We start from the raw sequence: 7,054 nt of genomic DNA, 5'->3' as shown, positions 1-7,054 counted from the left end.
GCTCCTGACATCTCAGGAGAGCAGACTCTGCCTGGGGGACCATCCCTCACAGCCTGCCGGGAGCCTCAGGCCCCGCGTGGCGGCCCCGGCCACCAGGGGGCAGCGCTGGGCTGGCTGTGGCTCCAATGCACCATGGCCTGGTCTGTCCCCGGAGAGGCAGGCCGGTTACCTTCCCTCTGCCCCAGAAGCAAACACAAAAATCACATGTAGTCTCCAGCTGGGCTGCGTATGAAGGGCAGGATTAATATGTTTACCACTGTAGAAGTTTAAAATGATTATTCAACAGATTAAGAGTTAGTCCCAGATCCAAAGGTCATGTTAGCCCCCGGTTTGGGTCAGTGTAATTTACATTTCCCAGGACCTTTAGTTTTCTTCTTTTACAGGCTTCAAATCTATCTACAGAAAACAAAAAGCAATTAAAAGCCCTCCAAGACTGAGTGGAAGGAAAAAAAATAACTCTCTGCATTTTCTTATCATAATATAGGTCTCTGTTTACAACTTAAAAGCAGCTTCGCCCACCCTAACTAAGGACAAAGCCAAAAGTCCTGCAAACGCAGCAAAGCCTTTTTTTATAAGCACAGGAGCCACCAACCATCAACCAAACACACCTCCAGACACAGTTTCCTTGACGTTAGTATTTGCTGTGACCAGAACATGTGGCATCCTCTGGCTCTGACATCCCGTTACTAACACTGCTGTTGGCCCACCTCACAGGGTGGACACAGTGACTGGACATGTGTCGTGGTCATCACAGGACAGCAGACCTCTGACGGCACTGCACTTTATTGCATTTTTTGTTGAGCTAGTCCATACGCACTGTTTTCCCAACAGCATTTGCTAGTTTAGTGTCTCTGTCACATTTTGGTAATTCTGGCAATATTTCAAACTTTTTCATTATTATATTATTAGGATGACTTGTGGTCAGGGATCTTTGATGTTGCTATTGCTGAGGGCTCGGATTATGGTTAGCATTTTTTAGCAATAAAGTATATTTTTTTGTTTGTTTGTTTGTTTGTTTTGCTGTACGCGGGCCTCTCCCTGCTGTGGCCTCTCCCGTTGCAGATCACAGGCTCCGGACGCGCAGGCTCAGCAGCCATGGCTCACGGACCCAGCCGCTCCGCGGCATGTGGGATCTTCCCGGACTGGGGCATGAACCCGTGTCCCCTGCATCAGCAGGCGGACTCTCAACCACTGCGCCACCAGGGAAGCCCTAAAGTATTTTTTAAATTAAGGTATGTACATTGTTTTTTAAAGACACATGCTATTGCACACTTAGTAGACTACAGTATATTGGGAACGTAACTTTTATTTTTTAATGATTTTTTAATTGAAGTATAGTTAATTACAACATTGTGTTAGTTTCAGGTGTACAACAAAGTGACTCAGTGTTTTATATATATACACATATATATATTCTCTCATATATTCATATATATGAATATATATTCATCTCGTATATATTCATATATATATCATATCTCATATATATTCATATATATATTCTCTCTCAGATTCTTTTCCATTATAGGTTATTACAAGATATTGAGTATAGTTCCCTGTGTTATACAGTAGGTCCTTGTTGTTTATTTATTTTACATATAGTAGTGTGTATATGTTAACCCCAAACTCCTAATTTATCCCTCCCCGCTTTCCCCTTTGGTAATATTTCATTGTGTATATATATACCACTTCTTCTTTACCCATTCATCTGTCGATGGACATTTAGTTTGCTTCCATGACCTGGCTGTTGTAAATAGTGCTGCTATGAACATAGGGGTGCATGAATCTTTTCGAATTATGGTTTTCTCTGGACACATGTCCAGGAGTGGGATTGCTGGATCATACGGTAACTTTATTTTTAATTTTCTAAGGAACCTCCATACTGTATGGAGAACTCCATACTGTTCTCCATAATGACTGTATCAATTTACCTTCCCACCAACAGTGTAGGAGAGTTCCCTTTTCTCCACACCCTCTCCAGCATGGGAACATAACTTTGATATGCACTGGGAAACCAAAAAAATAATGTGACTCTCTTTGTTGCGATATTCACTTTTTTTTTTTTTTTTTGTGATGGTCGGGAACTGACCCCGCAATATCTCCGAGGTCTGCCTTAGACAGAAGCTTCCAGGTGGAGAAGGGAGAAACAGCAGGGGGACTCCAGGGCCAGCCATGGGTAACAGCAGCTGAGTGCTGCCCCTCAGGGTGGCAGCCTCCTCACCCACATTCACTTGTCCACACAACATCCTCTTGGGTCCAGCAACAAGATCTCTCCTTCCTCACAAAACCTCTGGAGCCTGCGGTGTAGACGAGCTGGCCCACCGGTCAGTGCCCGCTGGGTGCCCACCCCGGGAGGGTCCAGCGCTCACTCCAGCATTGCAGGCAGCAGCCTCTCTGCTCTTCCTGCTGTGCGTTGTGGTCCAGCCCTCCCCCAGGGGACCCTGTCTGCTCCAAAAGTGGACTTAGCTATCAGCTTTTGCGTTCACCTCCCCTGGCTGTGGTTCGGCCTGCACCATCCTGCCTGGGGATCTTTCCTTCTGTGGCGGGCATTAGGTGGCTTCCCCTCTTGTGTCACTGATCGTGGCTAGCTATTTTCCAAAAGAACAGGAGCCCCAATGGAAGCTAATCCTTGGACTGACAGGCAGGAAGCAGTTGGGCCCCTTGTGTGTTCACACCCATGCCGTCCTCTGAGTCGCTTGCTTGTCCTTGGGGCTCACTGTCCTCCCCTCCCCGGCCCCCTCCTCAGCCTGCCGGGCTCTCCAGAGGCAGAAGGCACGAGGCATGGCCACTCCCAACCCAGTTCCCGTAGTGAGCCCTCATCCCAGCAACTGCACTGCTTTTACTGAGATCTGGAAGTTCAAACATTCAGACCACACGTTTGGATCTGATGGATGTCGGGGCTCTGCCATGGTAGAGGGGGCCCCGGGAAGGCAGGACTGTCCCCATCCCTCTGCCAGAGTGCCTTGGCCACGACCCCAGGGCTCGTTCTAAGGCACCTGTCCTGCCAGAATGGGTCCGGGTGCCGGCCCTTGGTCGAAAGTGCAGACAGCACTGTACAAGTCATGTGTGTTCAGCTCGGACAGGAGGGGGACAGAGGGCAGGGACAGCTGAATGTAGTGCAGGGAGGGACATGCTGTCTTCCCGGGGGGCAGCCTGGGCCGGGGCAGGGACTTGCTTTTGGGGCCCACGTGCGGGGTGTGTGATTGACAGGTGGAGGTGAAGAGGCCAGAGAGGATAGTCTTCTTGGCCCCCTACCTCTAGGACTGACCAGCGCCACCAGCTGCTGGACACAGGCCTCCCTGAAACCCCCAGCTTCCCCTCTGTGGGCACGTCCGGGACAAGCACGGACCTTGGGGCCAATGGCGCTGTCTGCAGCCCCTGAGAGGTCCTCCTTACCCAGAGATCCCCGCTTGGAGCCGAGCTGAGCCCCAGTGCCGTGCTCCCAGCCGCTCCCTGGGAAATGCAGAGCACATAGTCACTCCCATGCCCTGGGAGGCTGCTTGCTGGGCTCACCTGGGCACACAGAGGGAGGCTCCTCTTCCATAAGGAGGGAAAAAGGGCCAGTCACACCCATGGACTGGGCCGCCTGGGCATCGAGGCAAATCAGACCAAAGTCCTGATGTCCAGGAGCCAAACACCCAAGCAAGGAGATGCACGTGCATGAGTCTGACCAGGGCAGAGGGCAGACAGAGCTCAGCCTCCAAGAGAAAGGGGGCAGGAGGTGGGGTCGAGAAGCAGGAGAGACAGATGGCTCGGGTCTGTACAAACACACCACGGGGCCTGCCCAGCCCCGCGCTTCTGCGCACGTGCCCGATGCAGGCTTGTAAAACCCTGTGTGCGCCGGGAGTCCACATCCACCCGGGCTGCTCCAGGGAGGGGCGTTGTTGGGAGGCCATGGGGGCTACTGCACGGGCTCCAGAAAAGATGGACAGGGTATGCTGGTGTCTCAGGTAACCAAAACCATTTGCTGGTGGGATTGGAAAACCATACGGCCTATTTGGAACACTGTTTGGAAATTTCTAATGAAGTGAAATATGCAGTCATTCTGTGAGCTGCCAATTTCGCTTCTTTTGTATGTATCCAGAAGAAATGAAACCTTATGTCCACAAACTGCTCACAAAGGCTCATAGTGGCTTTACTCATAATAGCCCCAAACTGGAGGTAACCTGTCCATTAACAGGAAAATGGATACACAAATCGTGGTACGGTCATACTGCCCTGCAATAAAAAGCTTACAAATGACTGATGCCCACACCAATATGGGTGAATCCCCAAAACCTGTGGAACAAATGAGAACTGGCACCAAACAGTACATCTTTTGATTCGCTTTGTACGTTTGTGAGGACAGAGCAAATCTAGAGCGGTCTGGATAAGAGCTGCTTTAGGGGGTGGGGTGCACTAGGTCGGGGGTGGGGTTTGCGTCTTTACTGTGCTGGTGGTGAGACTTCTGTCAAAACACACCCAACTGTATGTTTGATATTTGTGCCTTTGGCTGTACATAAAATACGTCTCACTAAAATTAATGTTATTAAAAATCACTTCTGGTTGGAAGGCAAAATTCCTTGCTTAAGTAGCCACACTATAGTTTCACAGCCGTTGATGGACTTGGCAGGTCTGAGCCACTTCACAGTTCTAGAGCCCCTTGGCTTGCCCGAGAAAGCCCTGCCGTATCACCCAGCTGACACTGCACGTCCCCTGCAGACCTTCTCCAAGGGGCCTGAGACCTTTCCCAAGGGCCACTGTGACCGGGGACAGACGGACAGACGTGTTCTGACAAATGACTCTTCCCCTTTAACCACGGGGGATGGGGGATGGGGACACTTTGACAATTCAGGGTACTCAGCACTGGCTCTGGGTTAGCACTCATTTCTGGTGACTTAAAAACAGCCCCGTGGGGCTTCCCTGGTGGCGCAGTGGTTGAGAGTCCGCCTGCCGATGCGGGGGACGTGGGTTCGTGCCCTGGTCCGGGAGGATCCCACATGCCGCGGAGTGGCTGGGCCCGTGAGCCATGGCCGCTGAGCCTGCGCGTCCGGAGCCTGTGCTCCGCAACGGGAGAGGCCACAACAGTGAGAGGCCCGCGTACCGCAAAAACAAACAAACAAACAGCCCTGTGGACCCACGGTCAAAGTGGGGGCTTGTGGAGGTCAGGGGATAAAAAGAGTTTTATCCCAAGTGTGGGTGTCCAGGGCACTGGCGGGTCTGTGGTCATCTCCCCAGTTCCCAATGCGCGGTTGGAGGGGTTATACTCGGCTGCTGGCTGAGCCTCCACGTCGGCTCTCCCCCCTTGGTGTGGACGCTACTTTGGTAGACATGGGACAAAAGTGAAAGTCCTGGCATTTCCCCTCCCTCCCAGGAGAATAAATCAAAGGTGATTAATTTTCATCCTGGGGGAATCGCAGCGATTCGTGGGGCTATCAATGACTTGAGTGCGTTCCTAAGGCATCCCCTTATTGTTCCACAGCATGGGTGCTGATGGGCACCTTTGGTTCTCCCTGTCCATCTGCAAGGACCACCAGAAACAGTTTGTTCATGCCTGGGGGCGCCTGGGGCTTGTGCCACCTTCCTGCTGTCTGCCACAGCACAGCTGGCAGAGGCCCTGCAGAACGCCACGCTGGAGCCACCATTGACATCCTCGTGCAAATCACACCTGCCTTCCTGACACACAAAAGAGGGAGAAAACCCCCCACAAACATTCGGGGGCCCATCACCTTGACAAAGCTTCCGGGAGACCATGGAGTGTTTCAGGACAGCCCAACAAAGTGAAAGAGATGTCGTTATACCTAAAAAAGGAGGGACGACGTTTGCAGAAATTTTTTGGATTTCGAAGGCAACCTATCGGCCATTTGGCTGTGCCCTCCCAAAGCCTTTACCAACGAACCTGTAAGGCCACCAGGTATGAGTGGGGCTCCCGGACCTCATCTCCTAATAGACCCAGTGGCACTCAGTGTTCGTGACCAACAGCAATGCTGCAGAGAGCCCAGGGGGCAGACCACCGAGCCGAGTGCCAGGGTTCTGGACAAAGCCAGGCCCTCCTCTGCATGTGAGTATTCTCATCTCCAAGAAACAGCTCCTGGCTACCACTGCGTCCCGGTGGGGACTGAATGGCTGACGGGGACATCAGTGGACTGCAGACCTGAGCTCAGTGCATTATGGACTGGGTGTGATCTGTCCCGCCCTCCCGAGAAGTCGGGTCTACTCGGCTGCAAACTGTTAGCTCGTGGAGACGGTGCGTGAGAGCCTGAGACAACCCAGAAGGCGCACGTCAGTTGCATGAACAGATGGCTCAGACCCTGTGACACGTCCTCTTGCTTGTGGCCTCCTCTCTCCCTCAATCGACACCTTCTGGGAAGTTCCCAGTGACCAGATGGCCAAGGAGGCATGCTTTCAGATGGTTCTCCATGATGCACTGGCTCCAGCTGAGAACAGGCTGAGGGCATGACAGCCCCAATGTCAAGTGTCCCTGGAAGACAGAGGGGAAGGGAAATCATCCCAGCGGACAGAGCTTGAGTAGAACAAATGGTTATCGCTTTTTTGGACTGAAAGGCAGCCGGAAGAATTAACCTACACCAGTGACTCTTCCCCTCCCCCCACCGCCTTGGGGATATTTGGCGATGTCTGGAGACGTTTTGATTGTCACATCTAGGGGGAGGGAGTTACTGGCATCCAGTGCATAGAGGTCAGCCAGGGACATTGCTGCACATCTTACAATACACACAGGACTGTCCCCTACAAAAAAGGATGATCTGGCCCTAAACTTCATTAGTGCCACAGTCAAGGAATCCCAATCCACACTGTTTTCCTTTGTCCATGGTACCAAGTAAACCGGGGAAACAAAGTAATGTATTTCATCCCCAAATCAGTCAACTGAACCAGTAAAAGAAAAAAAAAAAGGGAAAGAAACAGAGGAACTACATTCACTTGCCAATGCATGTTGGAAGGAACCAAGCAAGTACACCTCAACACCCATCAGTTAAATGAGACCCACCGCTCAAAGCTGAGGGTTAGCAGGGTTCAGCCTCCGAGCGCAGACTCAGGGAAGTTCCCTGCAGCTCTA

This window comes from Pseudorca crassidens, chromosome 1 (assembly GCF_039906515.1).
Source record: "Pseudorca crassidens isolate mPseCra1 chromosome 1, mPseCra1.hap1, whole genome shotgun sequence".
NCBI classification, from domain to species: Eukaryota; Metazoa; Chordata; class Mammalia; order Artiodactyla; family Delphinidae; genus Pseudorca; species Pseudorca crassidens.
The sequence above is the reverse complement of the archived record's forward strand: the minus strand, read 5'-3'. Positions refer to the sequence as shown.